This window comes from Lissotriton vulgaris, chromosome 4_1, assembly GCF_964263255.1.
Source record: "Lissotriton vulgaris chromosome 4_1, aLisVul1.2, whole genome shotgun sequence".
Taxonomy (NCBI): Eukaryota; Metazoa; Chordata; class Amphibia; order Caudata; family Salamandridae; genus Lissotriton; species Lissotriton vulgaris.
Window position 1 is genome coordinate 554,474,527 of NC_141691.1, and position 17,030 is coordinate 554,491,556.

Below are 17,030 nucleotides of genomic sequence, written 5' to 3' on the forward strand. Positions count from 1 at the left end.
CACTGTTGCATATGGCTTTCATAGAGTGTCATAGTTGTGAATAATCAGATTCTGAGGAAGCAATAGCAAGAAACAAAAACTGATCCCCAATCTTCTTTACATCATAAGGGGATGTGTTTGTGGCATAGCAAGGTCTTCATAGACTTGAGTGAGGTGACATAATAGCAGCTAGCAGTGTCACCCACCTTTATCTTCCTCTCTAGCGTCTTCACAGACCTGATGGAGGTGTGAAAATATGGGTGGTCTGCTGCACACCCCAAATGGCAAATTCTTCTGTCAGTGTGGATCTTTGTAGACATGCATTGACAGGGGCACTGCTCTCCTGTGAGAACACAGCTTTGGGCTGGGAGGGGGACAAATGGCACAGAGGGTGGTGGGTCCAAGAGAGGGCTGTCATAATTAAATTCCATCAAACATCACGGAGCCTTTGCAGTTTTCTTGGTAGACGTAGGCAAGAATTCCTCCAAGGTGAGTGAGAGACTCAACATTTTACTGGACCGATGCACTTCAATATATCGCTGCTAATCAGAGTTCCATATATTACTAAATCTTTGGGTGCATTTAATTATTCAGATATGGTTACATTTATCTTTTGTTAGGCCTTGGTGAGGATTAGATAGATGTCAGTTAAATGTATATGCAAATCCATGTAATCTTAAAAGGTTAAACTTTATCTTTACATCATTGTACGGCTCTCTTTAACATGATTGTAGGTCTTTCCTCTGAGAATGTGGATATCCTTATGACTGCAAAAAAAGTTCTCCACTAAAACTCCTTACAAAAGCAAAGGGCCGAGATCCCGCCACTGGGCACTAGCAACCCACACATCTGCTGAGTTGATGATGATCTGCCTTTTTCACTTCAGTCTTTTTACTGGCTACATGTAGCCTGAGGTGAACATCTGGTCTTACAGGACAGGACTGAGGAGACCTCCTTCAGCGTCAACAAGGCAATAATAAGAAATCCTGCATACCTAATCCATCTTTCTCCTCTGGTTAGGTCTCCCCCTTCCTGGTAGGACCTAAAGTAGATTGTAGCCAGATTTCTACACGTCATTTCAGCTAATGACATCCTGTGATCCTGTGCGTCCTGGAAGCTCTAGGGCGTTTGTTGGAAAAAAAATATATATATATAATATTTTTTATATAAATGGTTTTATTTGTCATTTTGTTAATCAAAACCAGGTATAAACAGTTGTTCTGCATATATTCCAACAATGCACTTTTGATTCAGTAATCCTATAAGCCTGAGTCAGTTTAGTCCGTATCACTGTGCAGTGTTATGTCCGTATATTATGCAAATATGTTGCCATGTCAGAATGTTGAAAGGGAGTGTTCTAAACTTAGAACTCTATAGAAAACTTTCTAGCAATCCAGTTAAATGTGTGCGGATTGTTCTTTAATAGGAGGGTACCTCATTAGTGCAGTTGTCAGGTTTTACGTATCTGTCCACAGTGCTTCAGGGATGTTGAAGGAACTTTATTGGGCTGCTTTCAGTCGCTCAGTGGAGGTAAAGCATGTTGCCTCTAGTAATGTTCCATGCCAGTAGGCTTCATAGTCCACTGATGCTGTGAATGCAGTCAGCACTTCCATCCACTGCTGCGCCAGTGGAGTTCGTTGGAGGCCTCTAGCCTCCTCTGTCCTAAGGCCTGCTCCATTGCCATTTGCCCAGGTCTCCATCTCCACTTTCTATCAAATATGCGGGGGGTCCCTGCTGGCAATACTGAGGTTGAGGTCCACAAACCTGTTCCAATCCTTCCTCTCCGGCCGCCAGAGGTATTGAACTAGAAGGCAAATTGGAGACCGTGCATGTCCTGCCTATTGAGGCAGGAAATGCACGATTTAACTCCCTCTCAAAATTCTTCTTTTCCATTCAGTCCCCGTTTAAATGTCTGGGCTCCTTTCGAGCAGCCTTTCTGCGTGTGTCCTAGTCCTCTCTTATCAATCACTTTTATGTGTACCTTTTTGTTAGTGCAAAATTCATTCTCGCATCTAGTATGGATGGAGAGCGCATTTCTTACTAAAATAAAGTGCTAAATGATAATTTTGCCTTCATGTAATACTTAAGGAAGTTTGCATAATTACTCAAAAGTCATTAACTCAACTTTCTCACATCCCACGAATTAACACCCTATGCTCCCACCATCGTTTATGCTATGTATTCAGGAAATTGACCATAGCCATCTGTCTATCATGAGGGCACAATTGGTGCGCCCCTGCAGGTCACAGGACAGGAACAGGTCAGGCCTCTGCTTTCATGCTTAGATTTCACAACGCTAGGGGCCAAAATAAGTCAGAATACTAGATATACACAAAGTGAGGCTCTCTTTGCAGGGGAGCATGCCCCTATTCCATGCGAGAAAAGTTCCCATCCAACATAGATTCTCTCAACACTATTCTCTTAAGTTTTCTACTTGGGACTGTGCAAGATATGGGCAGGAAGTTCTTGGGCAACCAGCTGCTTGATGATGCCTTACTCTCCTGTCTTTTTTCGGCTGCTGTGCAATTGGAAAACAAATTGAGGGTGTAAAGGAGCCTGGATGTAAAATCTGGATAAAAGTTTTTCTCTACCGATTCTGTTAAACTTGTGGTGTTGCCCTTTTACATCACCAGTGCCATCTTGCCAATCATTAGTATAACACAAGTGCACAATTTGAAGGTAATCCAGTTCAACAGATTAGGGAGCATATCATGCAGCAATTGCGGAATAGATCCTGTCTGGGATCCATCTGTTGCTGAATCAGTTTCCCTCTGATAAGAACTGGAAATGTGTTCGTATCTCATCCTGCTGAGACTGTTTGGTGTTTTCCTCAATGCTCATCCAATCACAAAGGTAATCAACCAGTTACAGAATAGTTCCCCACTGATTTTGATTATGCTGATGTTTCTGCAGTTGTTCATGTTTTCTTTCTCTAGCACCTGGCACTGTAGGTTCATGGGTAGTGGTGTGATAAATGGATCACCTATGGTCTTTCTTGAGGACAGATGGTGCTATAACCCCTTCGCTGCGTTTGTCGGCCAACGTCCGTCACAAGCACTACCTCCGTTGGCCGACACGGCCCCGCCCACTCCACTTAACTGCCGCACTGCGGCGGAATTGCTGCTGCGGTTAAGCGGCTAAATTGGTACCAATTTTGGTCTGTTTTTCTGCTCAAAATTAAGGGCTATACCTCCTGGCCTCCTATGTCAAACAAATCCTATGTATACTTATCATGAAATGAAGCAGACCAGTGACAAGCATGGTCGTAGTACATTCTTAGTAGCATACAGTCTGAGTGCGCTGGAGCAATGTGCAACCAAAATTAGAGTCCCTAGAAAAAAGTGTGTATGCAGGCCCATGCTCATTGAGTTTGAGAAAATAAATTAGAGTGCTCTGTAAGTTAGTTAAATTTTGCTTTGCGCATGGTACTTGAAACGAGAAGAGTTGTAGTCTTGAAAAAATGAGTTCTAGACTTGTAAATGCCCTCAAACTGTCATTTAACTTTGATACATGGTATCATTTCAAGTTTCACATTACTTTTTATTGTGAAACTATACACTGAAGGTGTAAAAATATTGTATTGCTCTTCTCTTTAACCATGCTTTAGAGAATTTGTCTTATGATTCTGAGAGCCACATTATCATTTTACTCTTTCCAGGCTACTTCTAGTATGCTGCTTTCTTATATTTCTAGCTATTTAACAACATTAAACTTGCTTCTTTTAAGTTAGTGCTTACCAACCCTAACATACACCCAGGCTTGTTAATGGAACTGATCTTGAATATGATTTTGAAAATGCTTTGCATTCCCGCTCCAATTTTTGTTTCTTCACAATTTATTTTATTATTTTCTTAGGCGTCAAAAAATAAATCCTTAATATAAACATACCACCACATTAGAAAAAAAGCGGTTACAGCACACCCATTATTATGTATAACAATCCAAGTACAGTATTGGACAGGTAATGAGCAAAGTATGAGCTCAAATACAGTCCTAAGCAGGTAATGACAAGAGCAATCTATTAAAACAACTAGTAAGTGGTCCAAAGACTTCGTCAGTTGGTAATTAATTGACTTTTTAATATTTTTTCAAAGATTCCCAGCACATGATTTTACCGACACGTGTTTCGTCTATAGTTAGACTTTTTGAAGGCGATATAGGAATACAAGTCTGGTGTGGATTAATCCAAGGCAAACATCCGTTTGCGCCCTCCAATGCATAGAATCATCTATTATACCAAGTAGTAAGAATAACCACGCGGAGTTCTGCAAGAAACGCTAATAAGTGTCCAATTCCCAATGATTGTGTACCAGTCGCTATGATTACGACCCTTATATAGTGTCTGGTATGTGGTATTGTGATTGAAGTTTCACTGAACCATTAAAAAAAAAAATAATAATACTCTTGCCGTGTATTAGTGGTATTTTTGAGAGGGCGTAGAAATAGGTCCTGCACCTTATCCCTGCTGGAATATGCATTTCTTATAAAATGCTTGACTATTTCCCCACTATTTTCTATTTCCTGTATTGGTAGATTGGATGTTAACCATGAGTTTGTTTGTAGGCCACCTGATACCCCTGAATGTTCTTATTTATTTAATCTCTTACACCCTCCCATTAGAGGATTCTGCCACAAATTAGCCTATTCCCATCTTTCCCTAGGCTGATGCTTTCCAGCGTGTTAACTTATTGGAATATATTTATTAATGGATACTGGTTAAAGCCAATTCTACATGAATACTGGGTAATATTAAATAAAGGGAGAGCTGTTTTTAGAGTCGGAAGCATACAGGTTTAGGGTTTAGAGTACACTGTTTTTTTTGGGGCAGGGTAAGACCAGAGTCCCCCCCCCCACCCCCCCCCTTAATTAGGTTAAATAAGAAGTTATCTAAGATTTATATTTTTTTAAATATTATGTAAACAAGATAAAATCAATACGTTTTTGGTCTGCTGATAATTTCTGGCATCCGACAATGAGAACCCCTTTCTTTTTTGGGAAGTTTTAATCTTTTTAAGCTAATTGTTTTAGGCTAACTCAGATTATGTTTTTGCCATAGAAAGCTTGAAATCATGCCATATATGGCAGAGAATAAAGTTAATAAAAGATTAAAAATATTCATTTTAAGGATTGCAGTTCTCCCTACACTCTTTAAAAATGAAGTAAAAGCTATCCTCATGGCTAAATACACTTGAACTAATATCTCGAACTCTGTTAATACTCTGCACCGATCTGTACTACATGTTTGACCCCTTTGCTTATTTGTATTAGTTGTCTTATTACTCACATGATTGGCTTTGCAGCCACCGATTTCTACTGTTAGATCTATTGATTTATCTGTCTGACTATGCTCCCTCATGTACCCCTTCTATGTAAAGCGCTCTGATATCTGCAAAGATCTTGTCCGCGCTATATAAAACTTTCAAAATAAAATAAATAAATAAATAAATTAAAGATTATTGGAAGTTACACCAGCTCTCAATAAATTCAGAATATTCGATTTTAGAGGTTGAAAAATTTATTTGAATAGAAATTGTAGGTTTTTGGACACCTAGATATTTTTTGGGGTGTTTTATCGTAAATTTAGCTCGAATTATGTATGATTTGATGTGACGTATTAGAGAAGAATCCCTGTTGTTGCCTTTTTATCTTATAACCCCTGACTTTAGAACAGGTATTGATGTCATGAAACAGAGAATCAGTTGAGGGTCTAAATATAGAACTATATCTTCTGCGTAAAGTTTTAACTTTGGTGCCTCAGGAACTGCTGGTTTAATTGTTTCCAGTGATCTTATTGCTAGTGCCAGCGGTTCAATATAGATTGAAAAAGTAAAGGTGAGAGGGAGCAACCCATGTAATGCTGATTTGCTGGATCGCTTTTCTAGTCGTATTAACAATGCTGGAGCACCTTCATGTATTGCAGCATCAGTTGAACAGGGAATCCCATAATTTGTATTATTGGTTTTTGAGGTACTAAAAAAATCTATTGCTTCTGTCAAAAAGTGGGTATTGGAAAATAGTGGTCGATCCAGGATAAGCCATTTGTGGTCTCTTTGTATTAATTGTAAAACCACAACAGCTAAGTTGATTGCTATTGCTTTAGCAAGTATTTAGTTTCTGTGTCTGTTTAAATGAGTAATAAGGTGGTGAAATTTGAGGATAAAAGGATTTTTCAATTTTTTTGTGAAACTGATCAGAACTCCTTTAAGAAATGAGTCCGGCATTTTACTGCTAGATAATATGTAGTTGAAAACATATGTTAGTTTTTTTAGTGTGGCCTTTATTTCCTTACTCTGCAATTACTAGATACTACTTGGATGGCTAAACATCTTCCCCTGGAGCTTTTACCTTCGGGAGATTTTGAATGATCTCTTCTTGTTTGAAGGGATGTATTTATTCAGATGCCTGTAAGGGATTTTGACGGGGGGTTTTAAAGTGATTTAAAAATTGCAGAATTTCTGTGTCTGACCTAGTGAATTTTTTAAAATATATTCTGGAAATATTATGAGGAGAGATTCTCTATTTTTATCTGATTCATTAACTAATGAATTATTGTTATCATCATTTGAGTTACCTTGTCAGCCAGGCTAGTGATTAACCTGTGTATTCCCTTTCTCAATATACCCACTGTCCTACTGATCGGGAATCACTACTTTTATTTCCAAAGCCTATGATGTACGTGTTTCTTCGCCCTCTTTCCAGTTATGGAAGTGTGTTTTATTATTCTTGAGAAAACATTGTTGTTCAGCCTGTATTAGTGATCTGCAGCTTCTGTAATTCCTGTCCTTGTATTGATTTTAAGTGTGCTAAGAAGGCTACAACCTCTCCTCTAGATATCTCTCTGTATTCTGACATGAAGCAGTTCGTTTTTCGCCTTAAAATATTTGGCTCACTCTTTTTTTTTTGTTAGTAAACTGAGTTAATGAATTTCCAGCAGGGAACGGCTCTAGGCCTTAATCATTAGACAACATTTTATTTGATAGCTGAATGATCAAAATAACAAATAGGACTGATATTATTAGAATGTTTTCCAAGTTTTTTGTGATAAGTAAACAACTATGCACGATGCAGTGTGAAATGTGCCCAAAAAACATAAGTGAACCATTGTTGAATAGTGTGTGAAGCTCTCCCGAATCAGTCCAAATTATTTTTTTAGTCTTAGCAAAGCGCTAGCAAATCAAGGCTTGTTTAAGTATATTTCGGCGAATTTCAAAGTTATGAACTACAGATAGTTGAAAGATCCATCCATTATCAGTAAAGGCAGAGAATCTGATAATACGATTCCGTGTTCATAAATCAATCTAGGATTATCTTCCCGGGGATGAAAATAAGGAACTAAAGGCTAGCATAGCAGGTTGACCTGAAGAGCTACCGCTGCTCATCTCCCAGCATCACCTTGCACTGTCCTTAAAGTAGGCCCGCTGAACCTACATGAATTAACAAATGCAACTTCTCTATATGCTGCTGATGCATAAGGGCACCAAATGTATTTGACTGAGTTTTCTCCTATATTTAGTAATATGGGTTGCTTGCAATATTACTATGGAAGGTTTTTGATTACTGATCCACCTTCCAATTGCTTTCTTTTTCCTTCTAATATTCAGGCCATTAACCTTCACTGAAATTATTTAAAATTGTGTTATGGTAACTATGACAATAGTCTGGAGTATAGCTAGTCTCTCCTCTAGTTGTAACTGCATAGGTTAGATCTTAAGGCCAAAGTTTTTTTAAAAGTTTTTGCACAATGCTGGTTTGCAGACTGCCACCTCCCCTCAGCTCAACATATACTATCCTGGGCCGAAGAAAATCCACTAGTGTATAAATTTATAATTGCAAAGTACTTATGTGTTCTTCGTATTCTACGTGTATCCACTGATTTTAAGGTGACAATAGTATAGCCCCATCATTGTGCACTGAATCCATTGCTAATAAACACGAGAAAGAAAAGATGAGAGAGTTAAAGAAGGACGTAGAAAAAGAAAGAGGAATCATTTTAGCAACAATGCTACATTTTAGTTCTGCTGATCATGGTTGTCCTCTGTGAATAATTTAAGCCTTCATGCCTTCCTTTTGTACATCTGAGTGGTATACTTGCGCTAAGACAGTATCTGTGAAAATTCTGAATGTTACCCTTGCTAGCATATTTAATTTGGCTGGCTGGAGGAGTATTGCTTGTGCATTTGCAGTTTTGAAAGAAGGAAGTGACTGTTGTAAAACCTTTCTTTTTGCAATTTAGTATGACATAATTTATTGGAAAATATTTGAAAACTGAATGAATTTGTTACTGGAAACTCCTTTGGTCTTTCAGCTATTGACAAGATCTTTTGTTTTACTCAGTAGTCACTGACGTTTATCAAAAATATTCTATATTGGGAGTTGTTAGGTTTGGCGATAATAGGCATACGTTGTTGGGTGGGACGCCTAGAAGAGGCCAATTGGAGGGACGCCCTAATGGCTCTACGTACCCTGGCCACGTCCTCCAAGCTGCGCCATGTGCAGATATACTACTTGCACGCGGCCTACCTCACCCCAGAGAGACTTTTCCGTGCCAGATTGCGACCCTCCCCAGACTGCCCGAGGTGCGGACAATCCACTGCCGATTTTTACCACATGGTGTGGCTGTGCCTGGTGCTGAAGAGGTTTTGGAGAGGAGTAGAGCGGGAGCTCACACAGGCCCTGGGTTGTGAAGTTCCTCATGACCCGCTGCGATTGCTGTTAGGGATCTTTGATGGACTGGATGGCTCCAGGCTGGACAAGCGCCTACTAGGAACAGCCGTGGCCGTGACCAAGAGGGACATAGCGCAACACTGGTCAAGATCCACTGCACCCACTGTGGGGGGATGGAGGAGGGGGGTGGACTGGTGCGGCACTTAGGAGGACGTCTTATTTGAATCCCGGGGTTCTCCAGATCTATTTCCCAAAATACGGGGGAAATGGTATAACATGGTCCCGCCATAGTCCCAGGTGTACAAATTGTTTTAAGAGGTGATATTGCTGCCACACAAGATGAAATGTTGGATTGGAATGGACTGACTTTACCCATACGCCCTGTTGATTTGTGAGCTGCTGCCACTGAATTATTCTTGCTGTTTTAAAATACTCAATAAAGTTGATTATCAAAAAAATAAAATAGACATACGTTGTGCTGTATTTATTGTTAGATCTTCTTAGGTGCCTGGTAGCCTTGAGTTTGTATAAGACAGTCAGCATCCTCCATTATAGAGGAGTTCTGTTCCTGATGCTCTGAGAGTCCTACAAATTTGAGTGTGGATCGTCTTGACCTGCTTTCCAGGCCCTCTAATTGAGATTTTAGCAAAGGCAGCTTGTTTGAGTAGAGGTAGTTCTGTTTAAATGTAGTAGTTTGAGAGTCCTCACAATCCGATATTCCCTGCTGTAGATTAAGAACTTTATTAGGCTGGCGGTCAATTTTCTTTTAAAGTCTTTACGACTTTGGCCATAAGGAGGATGCAGATATTGTCTGGTTGGTCTTTAATAGTTTGATATCGGTACAATAAACTGGAGCAAATGTTCAGTCTTTTTTTTTTTTTTACCCATAGGCTAGCTGGATGTATCCCTCTTCTTCATCGTAGTGATGTTCATACCCTAAAGATGTGTCTAGTTGATTTGGGGATTCTCCTTGGATAACTTGAATTTGGGTGTATTGTTCTGGGGTAAGGCACCCAAGGGATCAAAAGATTTTTCGAGCTTTGGCTTACTAACTGTTAGGACAATCTCCTCTCCCTCTGATTTGTGTTTGGATTTTAGAAGTTTGGATCTTGTCCTTGAAACGCGATTCCTGGAGGTGAAAAGAGTGCAGGAATATAAGTGTGTGTGTGTGTATAGAGATATATATTCACTGAAAAAACCATAGGTTTCACACCAGTTATAGTTAGGAATTAGCATTTAAAAAACCTATTAAATTCACTGAAAAAAACCATAGGTTTGACACCAGTTATAGTTAACTGGAAATTTTACTGACATAAAACCATTGAAATTCCCACGTTATAGTTAGTTGGACTCACTATAACTTGCGCGCCTGCAATGCACTGCTGATGACGTCACATATTACATCACTCATGACATCACTCATGACACCATCCAGTGAATGTGTGTCTTTCTGAAAAATAAATGTTTTATATATGTATATGTAAAGGTTGATGGAAGAATAAATGTTTAAATAAGTGTCTCAATGTATGTTTTTTTTTAAAAATTGATTGGTTAACTGGCTTATTAAGTGTATCTTAGTGAATACATATATTAGCGAGTATTGTTTAAATATTTAAATGTTTGTATCAGTGTTTCACTTTGTGTATAAGTCGGTGCATGGGTTGGTGAGTAGCTACATGTGTGTTTATATGGGTTATTATTTTTTTTTAGTATAAGTGTCTGTATGATTTGGTGGGGGTGTTACTTAGCACACAGATGCATCAATGACTGACTCACTGTTTGTATGTGTTTTGAAGACAGCATATGTGCCAGACTGTATGGGTGAATGAATGTGTATATGTATGTGTTAGTAAGTGAATGACTGTCTTACTAGTGTCGTTATCAGTAACTACATATGTTTTAATCTAATATATGTGAGTATTGGTGTATATAAGTGAGTATACGTGATAGTCAGAGATTGAAAGAGTTCTTGTTTAAATAAGTATGTGTTTCTATAAGTGTTTGTTTAAGAGAGTAAGTATGTGTAAGTTTCCTTAGAATTAAGGTGGTAGTGTGTGTATAGCTGTATATGCAAAAAAATGGATGTTCAATATTTTATTTGCATGTGTGAATATGTGTGTGAGCTACTTTTTGAAGACTGTCGGTGTGTTAACGGATGTATAGGTGTCTCACTACATATGATGAGTGAGTATATGTATGACTGACTATATAGAACTGTTGGTGAATGAGTGGATGTGTATGTAAATGGTGGAATTACTGAATTGGTTGTTGTAACTGGTATAGGTATCTCCTCTTTTTTGAAAATGTTAGTTTCTATTTTTGAATATGTGTTTCAAGGGTTACTTTACAGTGAAAGGAGGTCAGTCTCTCTGTCACAAGGATGGTGTCATCAGTGATGTCATGAGTGATGTCACTGACCATGTCATGAGTGATGTAATATGTGATGTCATCAGCAGTGCATTACACGCGCAAGTTATAGTGAGTCCAACTAACTATAACGTGGGAATTTCAATGGTTTTATGTCAGTAAAATTTCCAGGTAACTAGAACTGGTGTGAAACCTATGGTTTTTTCAGTGAATTTAATAGGTTTTTTAAATGCTAATTCCTAACTATAACTGGTGTGAAACCTATGGTTTTTTCAGTGAATTTCAAAGTTTTTTTTAATGCTAATTCCGAACTATAACTGGTGTTAAACCTATGTTTTTTTCAGTGAATTTCACAGGTTTTTTTTAAATGCAAATGCCTTTCTATATCGAGTTTCTAACCTATGATTTTTTTATAAATTTGCTGTTTTGTGCAAGTATTAATTATTATTATTTTTTTAAATAATTTTTTCCTGGGGCGCTCTGGGTGCGCGCTCCGGTAAGCTCTCTGGAAAGCGCACCCAGAGCGCTACTTTCGTTCGTGAAAAAAATATGAATGAAAAGTAAATAATAACGCAAGACATTTAGTACCATACATATAAAAGCAGTTTTTTTTAATAAGGAAATGAAAATGATTGTGCATATCCGTGAAACTATGAAAACATCACTTTGGCGCGCCGCGTACGCGCCCCCGGAAGCGCCTACGTTTGCGCCGCGTTTGCGCCCCGGAAGCTCCTACGTTCGCGCCGCGTGTGCGCACCCGGAAGCGCTCCGGTGCGCGCAGCGTCAGCGCGTCAAGTCATGTGACCCTAAAATAACACTTTTCATTGGTTGCTAACAGTTTTTTTTACCAAGAATGAAATCCCCACCCATTTCCTTCACTTCTTCTTTCACTTTTGTGACTGAAAGACCTGTTTTTTGCTCTTGGATCTTTCTTGGTTTACAATGGCTGCCAGAGAATCCAGCAGAGATGAGGAGCCTGAATTCATCGATGAAGAGCCTCCTCAGCCAAAGGTAAAGGAACATTTCATTTGGAAATTTTTTTCAATACCACCTAACCAGAAAAAGGTGAATGCTCCAAAAGTGGAGTGCAGGATCTGCAAACAAGTCCTGTCACGGGGTGACCCCAAAAAGAAGTATTCTTTTGGGAACTTTACCATGATACGGCATGTGGAGAGGAAGCACCCCCAGAATTTTGCCCGGGAAAGTGTCAGGGCTCTGGCACAAGAGGTTCCCAGTGATGGGGCCTCTACATCCACCGGAGGAGCAACTACTTCTGGGAGGGGGCGGTCGCAGGAGCTCGTTCCAAATATTCAACCTGCTTTCAACAATGCTGTCATGAAATGCAGATACTGCGATCAACTCCTTACCTATGGGGAGCAAAGTGTCCTGCTCATGGTTCGAGCATTGGAGAACCATCACTGCCATTCCCACCCCTAATTTTTTTTGTTTTTTTTGTGCTCCTGTTGAGCAGTTTCCATTCCCTGTTTTTGTTCCTGTTTTGAAAAAAGGAGAAAACAAAAAGTTCTTTTCAGAACTACCTCCAATTCTCATCAAAGAGCTATATTCTTAAAAAAATTAAAAAGAGTAAGTGAAATGGAGTGCATTGATAATGGAAAGGAAAATGAGTAAGAAAGAACAGAAAGGTATGAGAGGAGAAAGGAAGTAAAGTAGGGGGGACTGAAAGAAGGTGAGTGTTGGGAAGGAAAGTAAGGAGAAGAAGAGTGAATATGGGGAATGTGGATATTCAAAGAAAATGTTGAAAAGGAACGGGGGTGTGGAAGGGTAAGAAAAGATGCATTGCTGGAGTAGACGACTGAAGGCCTCATATTATGAAGCCATGCGTCACTTTAACTCCACCAGAGCGTCACTTTTTGTGACGCATCAGTACAGTAAAAAATGCACCTTATTCAGTCATATTTACAAAGTGGCGCATCTAGGTAGTTGCGTCACTTTGTAAGCCCCTGCACCACATTATTCCTACGTCAGGTGTAATGTATGCAAAAGGGACGTATTGACGTAAGAAAGGGTCGTAGAGGTGACGCAGTGAAATCTATGAGATATCACTGCGTCACTTTTATGACGCTGTTGCGTCCAAATATTACGCCTGTTTCACAGCAGACCTGCAGGCCCTTTCACATGGGGCCTGGCCCCATGTGAAAGGATGCATTGCTGGAGTTGCATCATTTTTGAGACACACTCCAGCAATACATAACTTTTGCGCTTACAGATACGTCTGAAATACTGACGTATCTGTAAGAACTTCCAACATAATACGTCATAAATTTAATATGACGCATGAGTATAAGACTGAAGGACTCATTTATGAGGCCATGCGTCACTTTAACGCCACCAGAGCGGCACTTTTTGTGACGCACCAGTGCTGTAAAAAATGCACCGTATTCAGTCATATTTACAAAGTGACGCATCTAGGTAGTTGCTTCACTTTGTAAGCCCCTGCACCACATTATTCCTACGTCTGGTGTAATGTATGCAAAGGGGCGTATTGACGCAAGAAAGGGTCGTAGAAGTGACACAGTGAATAAACTGGGGGCCTCATTTATGAAAAGTGACGCATCGCTGCGTGAAAACAGCAATGCGTCACTTTTCAGTGAGCACTCCTTACGACATTCCTGATGCGTCATATTTAATGTATGACGCATCATGTCGCAAGGAGTTACAGATACGTCCGTATTTCTGACGCATCTGTAAGCGCTAAAGTGACGCTTTGCTGGAGCGTGTCACAAAAGTGACGCAACTCCAGTAATGCGTCCTTTCACATGGGGAAAGCCCCATGTGAAAGGGCTTGCATAAGTCTTATGCCTGCTGTGAGGCAGGCACAAGATTTTGACGCAACAGCGTCCTAAAAGTGACGCAGTGAATTCTCATAGATTTCACTGCGTCACTATTACAAGGCTTTTTGCGGGGAAACGCCCCCTCTGCATACATTATACCTGACACAGGTATAATGTGGCGCAGGGGTTTAAAAAGTGACGCATCTACCTAGATGCGTCACTTTTTAAATATGGCGCAACGAGGCGCATTTTTTACACTGCTGGTGCATCACAAAAAGTGACGCACCGGCGGCGCAAAACTGTTGCAAGGCCTTCATGAATAAGGCCCTGGATTTTCCCCATGCTTCGCTCCCTGGTGCGCTCCCCAGTGCGCGTACCGGGCGCTCCCCCAGCGCAAATCGATTTAAAAAAAAAAAAAAAAAATGCCCCGCGGGACCCTATTATGGCCCCCACATCAAACCTAGGGGGTCAGGGGGGGGGTCTACCCTGCCCCCTCATAGTCATTTCCCCCTTTTTTATGCCACCTCTTGTGTCTCGATCCTACCGAGACACAAGATGGCGGCGGTTCCGGACTGTTTCGAATGTTTACAGACACCCGTGAGCCAATCCAATACACTCATGCACACAGTCAACTGTCCATACAGCTGTTTCTACATGCACTTTTGAACCCATACACCTAGGGAATTAACTGTTCACACATCTATGCACAGAGGCATACACCTCCCAGCCACCCACACACATACTCGGTCTCCCATACAAATACTTGGGCAACCATTCAATAACCCATATAGTTACTCATATAGCTACTGATTTAAACATGCAGCAGTTTACAGAACAACATATATAATGATTGCCAAATTAAGACACTTTAGTCACTAACCCATGCACTCAGTGAGACACATTTAATCATTCTCTCATACAGTCAGTCATGCACCTACTAAATCCTTCATCCAGACACGTATACATCCACTCATTCTTCAATATGTAAGACATATTTTAACTTTACAGAAACATACAGTCACTGGGTGTTGTCATCAGTGTTGTCATCAGTGATGTCATTTGAGATGTCATCAGTGATGTCATCAGTGATGTCACTGACCATGTCATGAATTATGTAATATGTGACATCATTAGCAGTGGATTGCGGGTCCGCGATGAATAGTTAGTGCAACTAACTATATATGGAATTTCAATGGTTTTATGCGAGTAAAATAAGGTTTTGAAAAGGCTAATCCCTAACTATATATGGTCTATAACCAATGGTTTTTTCAGTGAATTTTCAAGGTTTTGTAAATGCAAATTCCTAACTATATATGGACTATAACCTATGGTTTTTTCTGTGAATATATATATATATATATATATGTGTGTGTATATGTGTATATATATATGTGTATATATATGTGTGGGTGTGTGTGTCTGGTAAAATAGTACAACCATCTGAGATAACTGGATTAAGGTGTCAGATGTGTTAATGGCAAAGAGAGTTATAACATAATGCCATTGCCACATAGTGTTTCGGAAAACACTTTTTTTTTTTAAGAACATCCAATTTACTATTTTGCTCAGTTCTTTCTGTGTTACATAAGATATACCATACAGTTAAACCTATTGCCGGAGCTGTTCATTTTATGAGGCAGACTTCTGGCATTAGTTTTGAGCGGTCCCAGCAATTGAACATTATTGGAAGCAAATAACGAGCACAATAACAACTATTACTTAGACCAATTTATATTGCACAAGAAAACGGTGCACTGTGACTGTTTTCTTATCCACTGTCTGAGGAGATTGCACTTTATTTCTTTGTTGTTATTTATCAATGTGAAAATGTTCCATCAACTCATCAAATATTTAAATGTAAATATCTTATTAGTTTTGATATGCAAATTTATGAAGATATATATATATTTATATAGGTTTTTTAAGGACGAGAGATACTTTTATAGTATATATTTTTGATACTGAATGGGTTTTAAATTATTTATGGAGTTTTATCGACTTGATTAATGAATTGATTGACAATAATATTGGTTTTATCAATTGTGGGAACCATTCTTAAAATATGTTGAAAGATAAGCCTTAAATTAGTTAAACCCATGAAAATTTCGTCTTTATATCCATCCCTTCATAAAGATATAGCTGTCTGTTGGTTGAGTAAAATGATTCATGTACAAAATTATGAAAATCTGTTTAATCACTTAGGGTGTTATGATTTAGCACGATTTTTTACTTTTTAGTCTCATTATGGTTCACGGAGATGCACTATGGTATTTAGTGAATGGAAGTCTAAGAAAACACTAGTTGAGGTGATATAAATTCAGGGTTTGGCAATATGTAAATAATGTTGGGATAGCAATAACTGAGAGTTTATATATGTATTTTACAAACAGAATAAACCCCTATGGTTCTCTGCTCTTTATCAATATATAAGAAGCAAATGTATTATACAGAAAATTTCTTTGGTTTCCCCAACAATGTATAATTCATATGTATTTTACATTTAGAATCAATTCCAACCTGTATTTTACGTATCACACATCAAAAACATGACTGTTACGTTTGTTTTCTATGTCCATTTCACGCACTGGCACTTTAAAAGAAGGTGCATCACACAACGCTGTTGTCATGTGATCAAGGCAGGGAGCTGCCGAAACGCGTCGTGATGATGCGGTCGCACTTTGAAAGAAAATGAAAAAAGATGCACTAAATCGGGTCTACCTCGTCTTTTTACAAGTTCGTGGAAGAAAAGTGGTGGAGGACGAGCTTTTGTAGCATGTGTATATATATATATATGTGTATATGTGTGTATATATATATATATATATATATATATATATATATATATATATATATATATATATATATATATATATATATATATATTCACTGAAAAAACCATAGGTTATAGACCATATATAGTTAGGAATTTGCATTTACAAAAACATTGAAAATTCACTGAAAAAACCATAGGTTATAGACCATATATAGTTAGGGATTAGCATTTACAAAACCTTATTTTACTCGCACAAAACCATAGAAATTCGCATATATAGTTGCAATAACTATATATCGCGCTGATGATGTCACATATTACATCATTCATGACATGGTCAGTGACATCACTGATGACATCACTGATGACATCATCCAGTGACTGTAAGTTTCTGTAAAGTTAAAATATGTCTTACATATTGAAGAATGAGTGGATGTATAAGTGTCTGGATGAAG

General features: G+C 38.8%; 1 protein-coding gene across 2 annotated transcripts in view; it reads left to right on the forward strand.

Moving 5' to 3' along the window:
- The window catches only part of PDCD6IP (programmed cell death 6 interacting protein), a 500,749-nt gene that overhangs the window by 200,336 nt on the left and 283,383 nt on the right, over positions 1–17,030 (forward strand). The window lies entirely within an intron of this gene.